This window comes from Microcaecilia unicolor, chromosome 9 (genome assembly GCF_901765095.1).
Source record: "Microcaecilia unicolor chromosome 9, aMicUni1.1, whole genome shotgun sequence".
In the NCBI taxonomy this organism is placed as follows: domain Eukaryota; kingdom Metazoa; phylum Chordata; class Amphibia; order Gymnophiona; family Siphonopidae; genus Microcaecilia; species Microcaecilia unicolor.
The window spans coordinates 29,352,319-29,372,958 of NC_044039.1; the positions used below are offsets into that span (position 1 = coordinate 29,352,319).

Below are 20,640 nucleotides of genomic sequence, written 5' to 3' on the forward strand. Positions count from 1 at the left end.
GCTTACCTCCTTCAAAACCTTTATTTCATACACAGGAAAAATCCCGTCATAGAGTACTTATTTTGCTTGAGAGTGTTTGAAGAAAAACACAGATCTCAGAGGTCATTTAATTTGCTGCCTTTTAGAGGATGAACCTGCTGTAATTTTTAATTGTTTGGAATACGGTAATTAAATTTTTTTTTCAGAATTTAGAGTCATTTATATTTTATATGTTGATGCTTACTTCTTACCAGACAGCTAAGAAACCTTTTGACTAGTTAAGAAATATATAAGACAAGCAAATTCCTCCTTTAGGGCTTCTGATCTTAGGATTTATCGTTTGAAAATGTAGGGATTTCTTTTGATGCTTTGGGAAGCTAAGAAAAATGTGTTTTTTTTGGAACTTTCACAATATAAAATACAATTTTAGTACACTCTTTTTAGATGTATTTCACTAAGGGGTCATTTCCTAAGCTCTGGTAAGTGCTTTCATGTGCTTATCACTGCTTAAAATAATAATACCATGGGATGTGCTCAGGCATCCTGTGGTAAATTCCAAATCTGCGTGTGCTAACCGCACGCTAAAAAATATGCTTACATTTTTCTTGGAGGGGGTGTGTCTAGGGGGCAGAAAGCGGGTGTTCCTGTGTTAACCCATTAGTGCCCAATGTTCCCATAATAAGCCATATGGGAACAAATTGATTTGTTCCCATATGGAAACAGTGGGCACTGATGGGTTAATCATTTAGCGAAACTACATTACCAGGCACTGAGGACCAGATGATCAGAAGCCACTCGCTGTTCCAAACAGCGCTCTAAAATTAGCACCTGAACAGCAAGTGGCTATTGCCCCTATGATCAGAACTAATAGATTGTAATTTTAAGCATGCTATTAGCTCTGATTATAGGGGTACTGTGCAGGAGGATTGTCCTCCTACACTTGTTAGACAGGTCCGGGCTGTCAAAAGCCCAGACCTGTCAAACACAGGGGCTGGAAGTCTGTGGGACCCCTGGACCCCTCTCCAACAGCAAGACCCTGGTGGCCTAGTGCCTCCCAAGCCCCCACAGCCCCTCCGGCACAGCGGCACAAGGACATGGGGACTGGATAATTAAACAGCATTATGAGGGGGTAATTCAATACGATTATTCATATATGATGGGGCTTGACCAAACAGCCTTTTCTTGCTCTATGAGGGGGTTTATAGAACACTGCCCCTCACTCTTAAGAATAGTCCCTCAAGTAGCCTGAGACACCTTAAGATCACTGGTCCAGCCCCAGGAGGAAGTCAGCTGGGAGGGGTGGAGTCAGAACCAGGAAGTATAAATGGCAAGGCCAGACTGAGGAGGCCCAGGGAAGGAAGAATGGAAGCCCCAGCATATGCCATTACAGCTTATGTCTAATGATCGTGACCTGGCTAAGGTAAGCCACTTTTGTTTCCTGATTTGAGATTAGCAGGCCTTGCTTTGAGGTGTGGCTGGAACCAGACCTGGAGCTCTGATAGAACTGAGAAGAACGTACAGGCTGTGTTTGGGGCATGGCAGCCCTACCAGCCACAGACTGTGTTTTGGGTCTGTAAGCCAGAGTCCTGCTTGAGACCGTATTTACTGAACTGCAGAAGTGTTTCACCTTGTGTTCCTGGCCCTGTTACATAACAAGTCCCAGGATTCAGTTAATAAACCATTAATTTTGTTTATATACCTTTGGTTGTGTTATTTCGAAGCCCATCCTCAACCCCCGCTCAGGGTATTACATGCACCTTAAGGTTTCCAGCTGAATCCAAACCAGCTTCTATTGTGGTTCTGGTACCAAGATTCTTAAGCTGCAATTACTCAGGCAATAGAAGATTTATACCATTGGATGCCCTTAGGAATAGACACTCAGCTGCCTCCCCTAACCTGAAATTATGGCTGGCTGGGCAGTGGCCCTTTGAAACTGCCTCTGACCCTGCTGATGACATAGTAGCTACTGTGTGGCAGAAGTAAAGATGTATAGTAGCTACCTGTAGACTTTGCCTATAGGAGTGCACAACCCAAAAACTTTCATTTCGTTTAGTTTCCCATGCTGTTTATGTGAATGTTTGTTTTGTTAAAAATTGTTTATTATGGGAGCAATATCATATGTAATGTGCACTCTTACAGAAAGAGTGCACACTGTTTTGGAAAGTCTGCACACATTTAACCCACAGTCTTCCAAAAATGTGTGCACTGTTTGCAAAGAGTGCACACAGCTCATGAAGAGTTCTCATTCTTTCCTGATAGTGCGTGCATTTATGCATTATTCACACATGTGATCACAGAAGAAAATTCTGGAGAAGGACCTCTCTGGCTGATAAAGGCATATATGGGAATGGAGCAGATACTGCATTGTACACGGAAGAAAGTATTTATGAACAACTTGAAAAACTAAAAGTGGATAAAGCCATCAGACCAGGCGAGATCCATCCCAGGACATTGAGACAGGATCTTAGACAGGATCTGATGGGTTCTCACAAAGATTTGTTTAATAAATCCTTGGAGACAGAAGAGGTTTCATGGGATTGGAGAACAGTGAATGTGATCCCTCTTCACTGAAGTGGTAACAAAGAAGAAATTGGAAACTACCGGTTGGTAAGTCTCACGTCTGTGGTTGGACAAATAATGGAGGCTCTGCTGAAGGAAAGAATAGTTGAACGCCATGATTTCTCAGGTAACTCGTGATTTTTCACAAGATATTGATAAATTAAAACACCAGCAAAATCAACTTGTGGATAATTTTCAAACCCAAGAAGTGCAAATTGAGTCTTTGAGAACTGAACTTTCCACTTTAAAAAACTTTGCGGGAAATGTGGCGAAGGATAGAATTTCTTGAGAATCAGGGGAAAAAAATAATTTGAGGTTTATTAATTTCCCTAAGTCGCCATTAATCCCAGCTATGGACATGTTGAGAAAATATTTCAGAGAAATTCTGGGTATACCAGCAGAGGAATTTCCGCCTATTACCCGAACACAGTACATAACCGGGAGAACAGTGAATCCGCTGAATCCTCAGTCACAGCAACCAGAACTTAATATTACAGAGTTTCTAGAAAACTCATTGGAATTAATTACGGAAAGAACTACTCTTATCGTTTCATTTGCACTGGAAATGGATAAAACAAATATCTTTAAGCTTTATTTTAAATCTTTGAACAGTAAATTTCTTGGGCAAACCATTCAAATTTTTCCAGATTTGAATAGGGAGACTCAAGCCCGTCGGTGAGAGTTTCTCGGTTTAAAATCCAAAATTTTGGCTATGGGAGGATTGTTTAAATTAGTTTTTCCCTGTCGTTGTATAATAACATTAAATTCAGTTACATATATGTTTATGGATCCCAAGAAATTGAAGGAATTCTTGATTTCCAAAGAAAGTGTAGAATGTTCGACCCAGGTAACCCAATAGGGTGTTAGAACTCGCTGAAGTCTGGCTGCGGATTGCCTTTTATGATCCTGCTTGTATTTGTTTTCCTTTTCCTAATATTTTTGCCTTGTATCTTGTCTTAAGTTGTGGTCTAAATGAAACAATTTTTTTTTCCTTTTTTCTATGAAGTTGTGAACCATTATATTTCTGTATCCAACATTTATTGTTTATATAGATGGATGATAAATAAAATATATAAATATTAAAAAAAAAAAAAAAGAATAGTGAACTACCTGGAATCCAATGGATTAAAGGATCCGAGGCAATATGTTTTTACCAAAAGAATCATGCCAAACAAATCTGATTGATTCCTTTGACTGGGTGACCAGAGAATTGGATTGAGGACGTGCTTTAGATGCAGTCTACCTGGATTTCAGCAAAGCATTTGATATGGTTCCTCATAGAAGGCTCATCAGTAAACTTATCAGACCGAAGTTAAGACCTAAAGTGAAGAACTAGATTAAAAACTGTTTGACTGGCAGATGACAGAGGGTGGGGGCAGGGTTTGGATTCTGACACTGCCGAAAATTCAAATAGCAAAGGGAAGTGTTGTGGGCATGTTTTGGGTGGGACTAGGGATGGCCCAAAATCAGGACATCCAACAGCGATTGCCAAAGGGAAGGAAACACCAAAGTTTTAAAAGAAGGACATCCTTATTTAGACCTGTTTCAATCATATCTAGGGTAAAAAAACGGTTCTCTAATTGAGCAGCTGGCCACTGGAGGGATTTAGGCATGATACCTCTTTAATCTCCCAGCGGTTGCTGTCCCCATCCCTCTCCCTTGAACGTGAAACTGGAAAGGAAAAACAGGCTCTGTGTCAGCTGCAAGTACTATACCTAACCTAAACAGAGCAACACACAGATTTGAGGGGGTGGTCTGGTGATTAGTACAGCAGACTGTAAACCAAGGGACCCAGGTTCAAATCCCACTTTTTTTTTGTTACATTTGTACCCCACGCTTTCCCACTCATGGCAGGCTCAATGCAGCTTACATGGGGCAATGGAGGGTTAAGTGACTTGCCCAAAGTCACAAGTAGCTGCCTGTGCCTGAAGTGGGAATTGAACTCAGTTCCTCAGTTCTCCAGGACCAAAGTCCACCACCCTAACCACTAGGCCACTCCTCCACTTTAACACTTTTTTTAATTATTATTATTTTTAAATTGTGTGCCCTCCAGGAACAGAAAAATACCTACTGAACCTAAATATATAAGCCACCTGCAAGCCTGAAGGCTATTGAAGTGGTGTATATTTAGGTACAGTAAGTTTATTTCCGTTCATGGAGGGCTCACAGTTACATCAAAAAAAAGAATTAAAGTGGCATTTGAACCTGGGTTCCTTGATTTACAGTAGAGAATGACACGGGGACAAAGTTTGTCCCCGTCCCCGCTCCATTCCCGCAGACCCTGTCTCCATCCTCGCCTGCTCCCTGCAGGTTCTGTCCCCGTCCCATCCCCGTGGGCTCTGTCCTCATCTACAGAAGCCTTGAACACAAGATTTTATATTTAAATCTTTTTATTAAAGTATAAAAAGGAACAATATGCTTCTAACTTGTGTATAATTAGAAAACAATAATAGCAAGGAGCAGCTATACTACCCCTCCTTCCCACCACCACCCTCTACCCTTCCAACTAGAAAATGAACCTGTGGGCTCTGTCCCCATCCCTGCCCCATCCCCGTTGGATCTGTCCCCGTCCCCACCCCGTCTCCGCAAGCTCTGTCCCTGTCCCCATCCTCACGGTTACTGCAGTTCCCCGTCCCCGTGTCATTCTCTAGTTTACAGTCCACTGCATTAACCACTAGGCTGCTCCTCTGCTCTGCATGGACATTTTTTATAGGCATTCGTGTCTATGTTTGATATCGGATAGCACCAGCATTTGTATCTCTCATTCCATGAGAATTCTGGAGGCACATATGTATAAGTCAATTTGAAGACCCCTGAAGAAGGCCGGTTGGCCGAAACACGGACCGTGTAGGGTCCTAATAAAAAATTATTTTGGTGCTCTTACTCTTTGCGATTTGTATCTGGTCTATCTTGGTTATCTTCCGTTCTCTTTGATGTTTCTTGTGGTTTTTACGGGAGACTTGGACCTTCTTTTCGTTGGTTTGACTGGACATTTGTGTGGCCATTTTCTGCTGCCATAAAAATATCCATGTCCCTTGTTTACCCCTGTTCATAATTTGGATGTTCCAGTTTGTAAAATGGCTGTTCGTGCTGGACGTCTCCAGCACACAGACATCCATTTCACATATTTTCAAACAGGAAATCTTAGGGGGTCTTTTTCTAGAGGATAGCTTGAGTTATCTGTAGCAGGGCCCATAGGAATAAAATGGGCCCTGCTGCAGATAACTCGAGTTAAGCTTTAGTAATTGTGGAACGCAGTACTAAAAGCCTTGAAAACCATGTACGACCATCTACACTTCCGGAGAATACTAAAAACTTACCTGTTCAAAAAGGCATACCCTACCAATCCAACATAAATGCCTGATCTCTGCTACTCAACAAAACTAAAATACGTAATGTACATAACACACCTCTTCCGTTGTACGATTCCCTTATGTGGCTGTACCACATGAACTTTATTCTTAACATAACATCAATCCATTATTTACACTGGAGTCTGCAAACGCCTCTCCGGTACTATGTAAGCCACATTGAGCCTGCAAATAGGTGGGAAAATGTGAGATACAAATGTAACAAATAAATAAATAAAATACCCCCCTTAATGTATTTCCTCTTTGAAAATACATGTTAGATGGATGTTCGTTTGGGACGTTCTGACAATGACGTCTCTATTCTGACTTGTATATCCTTTCAAAAATGTCCCTCTATGGTATTATGATACTCATTTTTGAAGCAGATAAACAGCCAAAGATACATCCCATCCATCTGCTGAAAACATCTAAATCATGATTTTCGAACAGACAGAATATGGACATTTTCCACTGAGTTTGTCCAAATAGCAAAGGGGATGTGTTTTGGGCGGGACTAGGGCAGCCTCAAAATTAAGCTGTCTTTCAGCGATAATGGAACAGGAAGACACATCCTAGTCTAAAAATAAGTATGTTTTTATCTAGATCTGTTTCAGTCGTGTCCAAGTAAAATAAGTAAGTAAGTAAATAAATAAACAAAGATGCTCTGAATGACCAGCTGAACACTGGTTAGATTAAGGCTTGACCCCTTCTTAATCCTCCAGTGGATGCTGTCCACCTCCTACCCCCCTAAGAACTGAAAGGGCTATGACATTATCAGGTATTATGGGCATACTCAACAGAGCACAAAGCAGCTCCCAGGAGTAGCCTAGTGGTCGGTGCAATGGACTGTAAATAAGGGGATCCAGGTCCAAATCCCACTCTACCTATGCACTTCTGGCGGAAATTGTGAGCCCTCCAAAACCACCAAATTACCTACTCTATCTAAATATAGGAGACACCTGTAGGATGGAAGGCGAATGTAATAGTGTACAGTTGGGTACAGTGAGGCTCATAATACAAAGCAAAAGAGTTAAGCACAACACTTCTTTGAGAGAAGCTTCATTGGCTCCCCATCAGAGAAAGAATAAATTTTAAAGTCCACACTCTGATCCATAAGATCATATATGGAGAATCCCCTAATTACATGAATAACCTCATCGACCTCCCAACCAGAAACAGATCATCATGTTCTCGTACTTACCTCAATTTACACCTTCCCAACTGAAAAGGTATTAAATACAAGACCTCCTATGCATCCAGTTTCTCCTTTTTGGGCAGCCAGCTTTGGAACGCTCTGCCAAGATCCATCTGAACAATCAACGACCATCTACCATTCAGAAAAATGTTGAAGACCCATCTCTTCAAGAAAGCTTACCCTAATGACCCAACTTAACTTTTTAAGCCCACCCACATGATTCCTGTCCTGATGATTATTATACCTTAGACCATGTCTCCCAATCGCCTTATGCTCATCCCTTAATCTTTTCCTCTCCATCCTTCCTACTCCTTACCCCTCCCAATCTCTTTTCCTTTTGCTCATCCTATCTTTCTTCACCTCTCCGTGTTCAATTCACATATCCTCAAAACCCCACTATCACTATGTTTACTACAACTTGTAATATTCTCCTTCAAGACTTTGAAATTCTATTTACTATGTAAGCCGCATTGAACCTGCTATCTGTGGGAAAGTGCGGGATACAAATGTAATAAATAAATAAATGGTGTGAATTGTTCCTGAATTCCATTGTTTAAAGGCCAATGTACTGACCACTGGGCTACCCTTCTGATCTGCAGGGAAGTCTGTGTGACCATTTCTCTCAAAATGATGCCAGACAGACATTCTAGATCCTGGGTTTTGGTGTTTCTCTAATTTGGATGTGTCACTTTGGAAAATGGTTCTTCTATGTAGACATCTTCTGTGCAAATCTTAGAGCCATTTTCAAAAGGGAAACCCAGATTTCTTTCCTGTTCAAAAATGGCACTAAGCTAGATGTGGGTTTTTTTTGGATATAATGAGCTAAACATCCCGATTCTGAGTTGGCCATTTTCCGAACACGCCCCTCCCTCCATGTTACTATGCACAATGGTGCCTATATGTGTGCTCTTTTGGAAATAGTACACACTCTGTGACTTGTGAGCCATTTTTTTGTGAGTGTTTATTCTTTCAGAAGAGTGGGCACTATTAATGATGTGTCATCAAGCAAACAGCGGCATTTCCCATGGTCTTTTGGTAATTCAGTTGTGTTTATTGTGCCTCAAAACTCTAAGACTGGACTGATTGCAGCAGCACAGGGGTAAAACTCTTCATGAATTTAAAACCAAATTGAAGTCCACCAAAGTATATAATAACGAAATACTATAAAATGAATCTTCCCTTCACCCAGCATGTGGCTTCAGGTATATGGGGTCTTTTGCATTATTCAAGCTAAATAGCCCTCTTTCTTATCTGACTTTGATTTTAGGCCTTGATCCAGTGGCGTAGCCAGACAGCCAATTTTGGGTGGGCCTGAGCACAATGTGGGTGGGCACAAAATTTTTTCTCTCCCCCCCCCCCCCCCCAGCCAAGCATCTGTTCCCTCTTTCTACCCTCCTCACCCTCATAGCCTATTTCCCTATACCTTTAACCTCCCACCACCAGCATCTTCCTGTCCCATCTCTCTCCCCTCCCCCATTGTCCAGCATTTTCCCTCTCTCTTCCCTACCATCCATTGTCTATCTTCTCTCCCTGGATCCATCTTCCCTCTTTCTCCCTTCCCCGCTTGTGCATCTCTCCTTTCCTCTCCTCTTCTCCACCTTCTTCATCTCCAACTTTTCTCCCTCTCCCTGCCTTGAACACCCTGGTTTAACATCTCTCTCCCCCCCCCCCCCCCCCCACCATCTCTCCATCCTTCCTTTCCCTCACCTCAATGCCATGTTCAACATTTCCCCTCTCATCTCTCCCTCCCTTCCACTTTCATGTACACCACGTTGTTTTCTCTCATGCCCTTTCCCTCCCTCTCCCCATCATACCCATATCCAACCATTTTCCCTCTCTTTTCCCTTGCAGCATCTCTCCGTCCCTCCCCCTACCTGTCTCACTCCCTCATCCCAACAGTACTCCTGTCTCTCCCTGACCCCCCCCCCCCACCAGCACACACACACACAAAACAAACCTACCACCCGCCAGCATGCTGCAGGTTTTTTTCCCTCCTTTTCCCCAGCCACCACTCACTGACATGCTGGCTGCAGGCCTTCTTTCCCTTAGGCCCTCCCTCCGCTTTGGGCAGCGCCGGTCTACCTGTACAGGAAATCTGCACGGCACCGGGTCGTCCTGCCGCTACGCTGCTGCCCTCCGCTCCGTTGTCATCATCTTTCTTGCACAGAGGTGTTACTCGTTCTTCTGCTGCTTATCTGCAGCGGATCCGCGCGCTGCCAGGGCTGTATGCTGCTGCGACTGCTTCCTCTGCCCTGGCCCCGCCTTCTTGAAGGATCCACTGCAGATAAGCAGCAGAAGAACGAGTAACAACTCTGTGCCAGAAAGATGATGACAACGGAGTGGAGGGCAGCAGCGTAGCGGCAGGACGACCCGGTGCCGTGCAGCTTTCCTGTACAGGTAGACTGTGGCGCTGCCCGAAGGGGAGGGAGGGCCTGAGGGAAAGAAGGCCTGCAGCGTACACTGTTGCTGGGTGGGCCTGAGGCCAAAGTGGGTGGGCCCCGGCCCACCCAGGCCCACCCGTGGCTACGCCCCTGCCTTGATCAGGGAAAAATAATCATAATCATAATAAAGGGATTCCTGAACAATGAACCTTAAATCAAAATCCTACCTGGAAGAAAGGATATAACTCTCAATCAAGGTTTACATTATTTTCCACATAGTGATGTAAGTAGTAATTTGACTTTAAATTGATGCATTTTATGGCAACAAATTTTTTAAAAGTGCCAAAAGAAAAAATATTACCCCCGCAAAAGTTTTCATTAAAAATCATCTAGTTCATCTTTTGTCTCCTATTGCAGTCGACTTTTTGGAAAAATACTGCATCTTCAGCCAGGAGAATTTGGCGAAATACAAAAGGGCTTTTGAAGCAGTGAGTATAAATTCAGACTTCTTTTCTTTCTCTCAGCCCCTCCTTCCTAACACCCTTTTCTCCCTCCCCAGGGCCTGCGGACAGTTAAATAATAAGCACCACTCGCTTGCTTGCGGTATAAATCTCATGAATTACGATAACATCAAATGTAACTTAAGAATGGAGGCACACTTTATTCTTTTCTGAGAACTGTTCTCCCTCTCCAATTCGTTTTTTTTATGTTGGGAGTCTAAGCAGTGCACGGTCAGTCAGTCAAGAACGCACACAGAAGGGAAAAAAAAAACCTAGGAGACCATTAAATGAATTGAAAAGGATGGGGGTTGGCTGATACAGTAATCTTGGAATCTACAATTTGATTAGTCTGAGTTTAATATACAAAAGCAGCGCCAAATGGAGGAGAGGAGTCGAACTGCTCTTTAATAACTCTCTACAATTAAATTATGGTGATGAATTTAACTATTCTTTGGTTGTAAAGGGTTTTTATTATCCAAATGGCAGTGAAACAAAGTTTCTGTGTGAAGAGAATTTCAGTCTCACTATTAAGAAGCCTATTTTTTTTTTTTTTGCGTAATTGTGTTCTTTCCTCCTAGTCTTCTGTTTAATGCTGCCTTTGCTTAAACATACAAACTGATTTTAAATCTCTTACAATGAATTATTTACAATGAAAAATAAGAATTTGATCTTTGGATTGTACATATTTGACTTGTATATGATGCCCAGCATGTTTCAGCAACATGGAATCCTTGTAGAATCATTCCTAAAGAAAAGTAGAATATATCCTCTGAGACATATGGCACCTTTCACTGAACCAATGAAAAATATAGGGGACAATATTCAAAAGCGCTCATGTGGTTGGTGGCAGTGGTAAAAGTGGTTTTTGAACAATTCTAGCACTTGGATAATTGCTGGCCATATGTCATTTTATAATCGGTCACCTAGACTGAGAAGACGAGAATGGTATGGGATTTGCGTTACAAGACGTATGAGGAGGGACTTGCTCACCTGAACATGTATACTCTGGAGGAAAGGAGAAATAGGGGTGATATGATACAGACGTTCAAATATTTGAAAGGTATTAATCCACAAACGAACCTTTTCCGGAGATGCGAAGGCGGTAGAACGAGAGGACACGAAATGAGATCGAAGGGGGGCAGACTCAAGAAAAATGTCAGGAAGTATTTTTTCACAGAGAGAGTAGTGGATGCTTGGAATGCCCTCCCGCGGGAGGTGGTGGAAATGAAAATGGTAACGGAATTCAAACATGCGTGGGATAAACATAAAGGAATCCTGTTCAGAAGGAATGGATCCTAAGGAGCTTAGCCGAGATTGGGTGGCAGAGCCGGTGGCGGGAGGCGGGGTTGGTGCTGGGCAGACTTATACGGTCTGTGCCAGAGCCGGTGGTGGGAGGAGGGACTGGTGGTTGGGAGGTGGGGATGGTGCTGGGCAGACTTATACGGTCTGTGCCAGAACCGGTGGTGGGAGGCGGGGCTGGTGGTTGGGAGGTGGGGATAGTGCTGGGCAGACTTATACGGTCTGTGCCCTGAAAAGGACAGGTAGAAATCAAGGTAAGGTATACACAAAAAGTAGCACATATGAGTTTATCTTGTTGGGCAGACTGGATGGACCGTGCAGGTCTTTTTCTGCCGCCATCTACTATGTTACTATGTTAAGACAGAAAATAGTATAAAAGCTAGGGGACGCTCAATGAAGTTACGTGGAAATACTTTTAAAACAATGAGGAGGAAATATTTTTTCACTCAGTGAATAGTTAAGCCCTGGAACTTGTTACTAGAGGATGTGGTAATATTGATTATCGCATCTGGGTTTGAAAAAGTTTTGGACAAGTTCCTGGAGGAAAAGTCCATAGTCTGCTATTGAGATAGACATGGGAAGCAACTGCTTGCCCTGTAACTTGTAGTATGGAGTGTTGCCATGATTTGGGTTTCTGCCAGGTACTTGTGACCTTAATTGGCCACTGCTGGAAGCAGGTTACTGGACTAGATAGACTCAGTATAGCTATTCTTATGTTCTTATATGACTCCTTTTTATAGCCTTTTTTATAAACACACATGGGGTATGGGATGCTATAAGGAGATGCCTAATTTTAGGCAGCAAGAATGAGCATAAATGCCTGTATTCTAGTCATTTTTGTGGGTATGTGAGTAGCTTCCAGGTAAGCAGTATTCTGTAAATACATGCTTACAAGTTATAGAAACATAGAAACACGATGGCAGATAAAGGCCAAATGGCCCATCCAGTCTGCCCATCCACACCATCCACTAAGAGATTCCATTTGCTTGTCCTATGGTTTCTTAGTAGATGAATCCCTCTAATGCTTTCTGTGTATTCTAATAATTTATCACCCACCTGTTAACTGGAGTAAGATCCAATTTTCTTTTTTTTTCAATGTTCTTGTCTGCCCGGTTTTCAAGATTGTTAATATTGGGTGTGGAACACACTCTAGATACTAATGTTGCTTCCTTTAGAACATAAGAATAGCCAAACTGGGTCACACCAATGGTCCATTTAGCCCATTATCCCGCTTCCAACAGTGGCCAATCCAGGTCACAAGTAACTGTCAGAATCCCAAAGAGTAACAAGATTCCAGAATCCCAAAAATGAAGCAGGATTCCAAGCTGCTGATCCCAGGGCAAGCAGTGGCTTCCCCCATGCCTGGCTCAATAGCAGGCTATAGACTTTTCCTCCAGAAATTTGTCCAAACCTTTTTCAAACTCAGATATGTTAATCACTGTTATCACATCCTCTGGCAATGAGTTCCAGAGCTTAACTGTTCATTGAGTGAAAATATATTTCCTCCTATTTGTTTTAAACATATTTCTATGCAACTTTATTGTGTGTTCCCTAGTCTTTGTACTTTTTGAAAGAATAAAAAATCAATTCACTTTTACCCATTCTACACCACTCAGGATATTGTACCCCTTTCTTTCTCCTTTACATTCTCTTCACATTACCTTGATACCAACTAAACTTACCCATGAAAAAAGGTCATTCTCTTGACATTATAGGTTACTGTGTGTTATCAATTCACATCAATGTTAACCTTTTATCTACTTTTATTATTTATTTATTTATTTATGAGTTCTTGTATCCCACTGTTATCCAAAATAAAGTTTTGGTTCAAAGTGGCCTACAATTTACATTTTTGGTGAGAGTTACAAATAGCTTTTATTGTTATGACATAAATAGGACAAAGATCGTTATCTAGATATCTATAGAATGTTTGAGGGTAGTTCTGAAGGTAGGACTATAATTTATGTAGTTATCTGAAGAAGTTTGTTGAGGTAGATTTGTAGAGGTAGGACGTTGATGGAGGTAGGACAATATTTTATGTGGTTATCTAATGAGTTTTGATGAGGTAGATTTGTAGAGGTGAGATGTTTCTCGCCTTATGTTGGTAGCTATAGAATTTTTTTTGAAGAGGTAGGTTTTCGTTTCTTTCCTGAATTGAAGATAGTTAGTGATGCTTTATATGGCTTTTGGTAGAGTTACACCATTTGGAATCCAGGTAGCTAAAACCTGCTGTGTAGATGGTTTTGTAGGTTATGTTTCTGTAGTTGGATAGAAGAAGTAGGTACCCTCTGGTTTCTGGGCTTTCATTTCTCGGTGATAGTTTAATCATGTCAAGCATATATTCAGGAGCCATTCCAAATAGTATTTTGAAAATCAGGGTACTTATTTTGAAGAGTACTCTTGCCTTGATTGGCAGTCAGTGTAGTGTTTTAAGCAGTGGAGTTGCTCTTTCATATTTCGACTTCTTGAATATCAGTCTTACTGTTATATTATGGATGGTTTGTAGTGAATTTAGCTTACTTTCCTTGCAACCTACGTTTGCTGTGTTGCAGTAGTCTAGTTGTGGTAGTTTTGTTGATTGAACCATTATCTGGAATGATTGTCTAGGAGAGTAGTCTCTTATCTTTTTCAGTTTCCATAGTGTTTTGAAACATTTTGATGTTACTGCTGATATTTGACTATCCAATGATAGATGTTTATCGAGGATAATTCCTAATATTTTTAGTTGTGTTTTGATTTGGTATGTTTGTTGGTTGATTGTGAAATTGGTAAGATGTGGGGTTGTGTGGGCTGGATAGAGCCAGGAATTTGTTTTTTTTCTCTGTTTAGTTTTAGTTTGAAAGTTGTTGCCCAGTTTTCCATTAGTTCCAGGCCTTTCTTAAATTCTTTCTATTATTTCTGTGATATTTTAGTGGAATTGTATGTAGATGGTAACATCATTTGCATATATGAATGGGCGGAAGCCCATTATTTCCAGTTTTATTACGAGTGGCACCATCTACTACTACTACTACTATTTAACATTTCTAAAGCGCTACTAGGGTTACGCAGCGCTGTACAATTTAACATAGAAGGACAGTCCCTGCTAAAAGAGCTTACAATCTAATGGACAAATGTACAGTCAGTCAAGTAGGGGCAGTCAAATTGGGGCAGTCTAGATTTCCTGAAAGGTATAAAGGTTAGGTGCCGAAGGCAACATTGAAGAGGTGGGCTTTGAGCAAGGATTTGAAGATGGGTAGGGAGGGGGCTTGGCTTAGGGGCTCAGGAAGTTGATTCCACGCATAGGGTGAGGCGAGGCAGAATGGGCGGAGCCTGGAGTTGGCGGTGGTGGAGAAGGGTACTGAGAGGAGGGATTTGTCCTATGAGCGGAGGTTTCAGGCGGGAACGTAAGGGGAGATGAGGGTAGGGAGGTAATGAGGGCTGCAGACTGAGTGCATTTGTAGGTGAGAAGGAGAAGCTTGAACTGTATGCGGTATCTGATCGGAAGCCAGTGAAGCGACCTGAGGAGAGGGGTGATATGAGTATATCGGTTCAGGCGGAATATAAGACGTGCAGCAGAGTTCTGAACGGATTGAAGGGGGGATAGATGGCTAAGTGGGAGGCCAGTGAGGAATAGGTTGCAGTAGTCAACCATCATTACATTGAGCAGTATTGGTGATATTGGTGAACCTTGTGGTACCCCGCACTCAGAGATCCATGAGGTTGATAGCTGGTTAGACATCTTCACAATGTAGGAACTGGTCCTTAGGTAATAACTGAACCATGCTACCACTGCTCCGTTGATACCCTTGTTGTCGAGCAGAGTCACTTGACATATCGAATTGTAATAGTAATGCTTTGTCCTTGGCATATCAAGCTTCTGAAATTCGTTATCAAAGCTGTTATGACTGCCCCAGTGCTGCCTCAGTGCTGTGTTGTGGTCTAAAGCTTGATTGGGATTTATGAAGGATTGAAAATTTGGACAGGTATTCCATGAATGGTTGTGCTACAAGGCCCTCCATCATTTGGTCAGTAGTAGTATTGAAGCCCCACACCTACTTCCTGGACCTCACTGACCAGGAATGCCTGACTAGGTTCCGCTTCGACAGGGCTGCCATCCAGCACTTCTGTGACCAGCTACAACCTCTCCTCTAGCCCAGGACATGCAGGAATAATCCTGTGCCGGTCCACCTGAAGGTCACTGCCTCCCTCGCCTTTCTGGCCACTGTCACCTTCCAGTCAGTGCTAGCAGACAATGGAGGCCTCATCCAGTCCACCATTTCCAACTGCCTTGCCCATTTCCTCGATGCCTTCCTTACTCACACCTCTGACTTTGCTTGCACTCTACCCAAACTTTGCCTCAGAACATGCCTACATATGAATCGTGTAAAAATACAAGCAGTCTTTTCAGTGCATATATTTTTATGGATTTACCTACTGTGGTAATTCTATAAAAGCCTTTTTTTTCTGCATAAAAGCCTTTATATGCAAAAAATCATTTACAAAATTGCAAAAAATCATTTACAAAATTACCCTTAAAGTACTAGCTGAATGTATCCCTTTGGCTTCTTATCAGGATCCTTCACACAGGAAACAGTGATCTTCTGTCAGGTTCCCAAAACCATGACAGTTCCTTAATTCCTTACTCCAAAATCTATATTAGCATCCAAGTTCCCACTTCATTTCATGGACTGACAACTAGTCATCAAACATTTCAATCTCTGTAGTTTCCCTTTTGAAATTGTCTTGTAGTTTTGCAGTTCTTGCCATCCCCTTCTCTGCATCTTTGCAAATAGTCTGTCTTTTTCAGCAGTTTCCACCAGCAACCTTCCAATTAACTCCAGGTGCTCAATTACATTCAGCTGTGCTCTGAACCCCTGTTGCTTCCTCACTACATTTCCCAGACTGCCTGCCAGGTACTTTATCTTCCAGCATTGCCATGAGCTCACTTCCTTCCAGAATTCTCTTATACTCCCTAGAGCTCCCTCTATTGCCTAACTGATGTATAACCAGTGACACAGTGCCCACTGGGTCACAATTCTCTTTAGGGATATCTTGAAAACCTGAACTATTTGCTGCCCTCAAAGGATCAGAAGTGAATATCACTGCTTTAGTAAATCAGGGCCTAACATTGTTAGACAGTTATTTGACCTCTGACATATCAATCACATCAGAAAGAATGTATCTCAAGTATAATTTTTGATTGCTGGGACATATAAAAGCTGCCTATTGATTATCAGTTCCATAGTATTCTGCCATTTCTAGATTTATAAATGCATTCTTTAGATTAAGGGGCAAAAAACAGTTTGCCTGTCTTAGGGTTACCATATGGCTCCAGAAAATGGAGGATAGATTGAGCCAGTCCGGATTTTACTTCCTAGCCTGTCTTGACTTAACTGTAATTTCCACTGAATAGGGACCGTCTCTTAGCTTTTATCTGTATAGTGCTGCAAACATCTTGGAGCATTATTTAACAGTAGCAGATTTGTCATGTTAAGCACAAAGGAGCCGATATTCAGACTGTGGGAGTGAGCCAGGCTGCCCACCCACGGTCAGTGCAGAGCCTGGATATTAAATGCCAGGCCATTTCTGGTGACTGGCATTAAATATCTGGTTTATATTTGGCTGGTTCCAACTTAAGTGCCCTCTTACTAAGGCGTGTAGGCGCCTACGCGCATCCAATGTGCGTCAATGTGAAGCTACCACCCAGCTAATGCATGCTACGGGAGGTAATTCCAGTTTTTTACATGTGTCCGATAAGCACAACAGAAAATATTTTTTATGTTCTTCCACGTGGCACTAACCGGGCGGTAATCGATAGTGTACGTGCGCTGACGATTACTGCCCAGTTAACATGTGAGACCTTACCGCAAAAAAAAGGCCTTTTTTACAGACACACTGGAAAATGCACCTGCACACGTCCAAAACATGCGCCTACACCTGCGCAGGCCATGTTTTGGTGCGGCTTAGTAAAAGGACCCCTTAAACAGCCAAGCCGATATTCAGCACTGGCTGGTTACGTTGGAACTGGCCAAAGATAGGCCTTCGATTGGTGCCGCCAAGTTTGGCTGCTAAACTTAGCCAGCGATGCACAGAAAAATTGGCAGATAGCCGGTTACATGGCGCAATATAACTGGCTATCTGGTAAGTGCTAACGGGCGATAGTCAGCAGGAGACAGCTGGCTATCTCCCGCTGAATATCGTCAGATTTCCGTCAGATAGCCCTGCTGTAGTTCTGATATTCAGCAAGAAAAAATATAGGGGCCCTTTTACTAAGCGGCATACGTGTCTATGCGTGCCCAAAGTGCGCCAAAATGGAGTTACCGCCTGGCTACCGCGTGGCTCTTGTGGTAATTCCATTTTTGGCGCACGTCCAATTTGCGCATCTGAAAAATAATTGTTATTTTCGGACGTGCACATTGGATGCGCGCCAAGTGCTATTTGGCACGCATAGGTCATTTCCGCCCAGTTACCGCGTGAGTCTTTACCTCTAGGTCAATGGCTGGCGGTAAGGTCGCAGAGCCAAAACCCGCGCCTACACTACCGCATGCCATTTTTCAGCGCACCTTAGTAAAAGGACCCCCTAGTTTATTTTTAATTTTTTTTTAGAGTTACTTGCCTGTAAAAGCTAAATTACATGAACTGCTGATCGTTATGATTCTGAATTTCTCTCTAGATGGACAATGATGGTGATGGCTACTTGAACTGTCTTCAGGTTTTATTGGCTCTGAAAGAAATTGTCCCTTCTGAAGCCCTGACAGATGCTGAAGAACTCTATGTGTGCAGGGTAAGAAAAGGAAACATAAAACCACATCCCTGATATTTAAACACCATAGTTAAGTACATATAAGTAACGCCACACTGGGAAAAGACCAAGGGTCCATCGAGCCCAGCATCCTGTCCACGACAGCGGCCAATCCAGGCCAAGGGCACCTGGCAAGCTTCCCAAACGTACAAACATTCTATACATGTTATTCCTAGAATTATGGATTTTTCCCAAGTCCATTTAGTAGCGGTTTATGGACTTGACCAGATTAGCATGTAGTAAACCTGCATTGAGCTTACTGCCACTTTGTAAAAGGGCCATCCCCCCCTCTTAGTACCTCCTAAATAGGAAGCAGTAGGTGCTCCCATTTTAGTTATTTGCAGATACCACATGCTAATAGGAGCATTAGCGTACAACTTGAAAAAAAACAAAGAAAAAAAAAAGAAATGCCTTAAAAAGTGCCATGTTATATTGGGGCTTAACGGACAGTTTGAATGTTGATCAGATGTTGGTTCTACTACTACTACTACTTAACATTTCTAAAGCACTACTAGGGTTACGCAGCGCTGTACAGTTTAACAACAAAGGATAGTCCCTGCTCAAAGGAGCTTACAATCTAAAGGACGAAATGTCAAGTTGGGGCAGTCTAGATATCCTGGATGGAGGTATAATGGTTATGTGCCGAAGGCGACATTGAAGAGGTGGGCTTTGAGTAAGGATTTGAAGATGGGAGGGGGCTTAGCGTATAGGCTCAGGGAGTTTATTCCAAGCATAGGGTGAGGCAAGGCAGCAAGGGTGGAGCCTGGAGTTGGCGGTGGTGGAGAAGGGTACTGAGAGGAGGGATTTGACCTGTTAGCAGAGGTTTCAGGTAGGAACGTAAGGGGAGATGAGAGTAGAGAGGTAATGAGGGGCTGCAGATTGAGTGCATTTGTAGGTTAATAGGAGAAGCTTGAACTGCATGCGGTACCTGATTGGAAGCCAGTGAAGTGACTTGAGGAGAGGGGTGATATGGGCATATCGGTCCTGATGGAAGATAAGATGTGCAGCAGAGTTCTGAATGGATTGAAGGGGGGATAGATGGCTAAGTGGGAGCAGTGGCGTTCCTAGGGGGGCTGACACCCGGGGCAATAGTAACCTGTTCCGGGGCACAGGAAGCATGAAAACGAAGAGCCGACAGGCGCGCAGCACCCCCCCAGCGGCGTGCACCCGGGGTGGACCGCCCCCACAGCCCCCCCCCCCTTGGTACGCCACTGAGTGGGAGTTCCAGGCCAGGAGGGATAATCTCTGTAAAGATATTGTTATAGCCAGCTAGGTAGCAGCTGAAAATGATCTCAAACTAGCCAGTTAGTATAGAAATATTTTATCTGGGGCTGCCCAGGATATTCAAAATTCAAAATTTCCGCCGCTGTCCTTAATTATGATTTAAAAAATGAAAGCAGAAAAATTACATTTCTTGCTGAATTATACTCAGTTTTTCATAATGGCAAATACTGAATAATTCAAACATCAAATAAATATTATATTACTGCAACACGGTTTAACTCTCATATGCCAAGACATGGTCTAATTAAACAAACAAAAAAAACATCAATATTAGACAATTCGTATCCTATGACAGTCCTACTTTTATTGTTTACTTTTATAGAATCCAGAAAGCTCATTTTTTTTCCATCTGTCAACATTATTGTGTTTGATCCATTAACAAAACCAAATAAAGGAAGCCATACACTAAGCACCCTAACCTATTTCAATAAAATAAAAAGATTTTGTGCAAGCCTTTAAGACCTAAAATATCCCTTGTTTGCTTTGTATGTGGTTTCTTTTATGAACAGTCAAACCACCAAAGTACTCCAGCCCTTTTTTTTTTTGTTGTTGTCGTTTGTACGTGTGCCTTTAATAAACATTTTTTTGGCAGCCAGACTTTTTTGTATTGGTTTTGTTTTGTTTTATTTTTTTTTTGTTATGTGTGTGTAGATATCTATATCTATCTCCCTCTCTCTCTTTCTGTGTGTGTGTTTGTATATATATATATATAGCGAGAGAGAGAGAGAGAGAGTGAGCCATGGTTTTGTAGGGAGCATTCAATGTTTGAAACATAAAGGCAATTGGCGGAAGAGAAAAAGAAAAGTTTTGTTTGAGAAACAAAGCTTTGGAGGTCAAAGCCATGGTGTTCTCAGTAGAGCTAGCATGTTCAAGGAAGGAACTATCAAAGGACCTATAATTAGACTTAATGTAATACTACCTCTTTTTATTATCGTTTTTAAGGCCTTGTACAGAATTGACATGAAATGTCTTAATAGGCATAGATGTTAAAAGACAATTGTTTGCAATGAAGGTGGGAAACAGGTAAAAAGGGAATAGATGAAAAGGCTGGGGTATTTTCTTCATCTTTGAAAACCTTCATTTTCACAATGGTACAAGCGAAAATGACGAGATTTAGCTGCTGATATCTTTCCGTCTTGGTGACAGGTCCTTGAGGGGTCCTTTCTCTAAGGTGCACCAAAAAGCGGCCTGCGCTGGTGTATACGCATGTATTGTACGCGCGCAGGCCCAATTTTCAGCGCACCTGCAAAAAAAGGCCTTTTTATTTTGGCCGAAAATGGACATGCAGTGAAATAAAATTGGCGCACAT

The 20,640-nt window shown here is 42.3% G+C and overlaps 1 protein-coding gene across 1 annotated transcript in view; it reads left to right on the forward strand.

Moving 5' to 3' along the window:
* Positions 1 to 9,952, forward strand: part of LOC115477560 — a 239,357-nt gene extending 229,405 nt beyond the window's left edge. Inside the window, exon 11 of the mRNA XM_030214514.1 lies at positions 9,882 to 9,952. The gene's annotated coding sequence lies outside the window, so the exon portion shown is untranslated. The remainder of the gene's footprint in view (positions 1 to 9,881) is intronic.
* Positions 9,953 to 20,640: the final 10,688 nt, after the last annotated feature.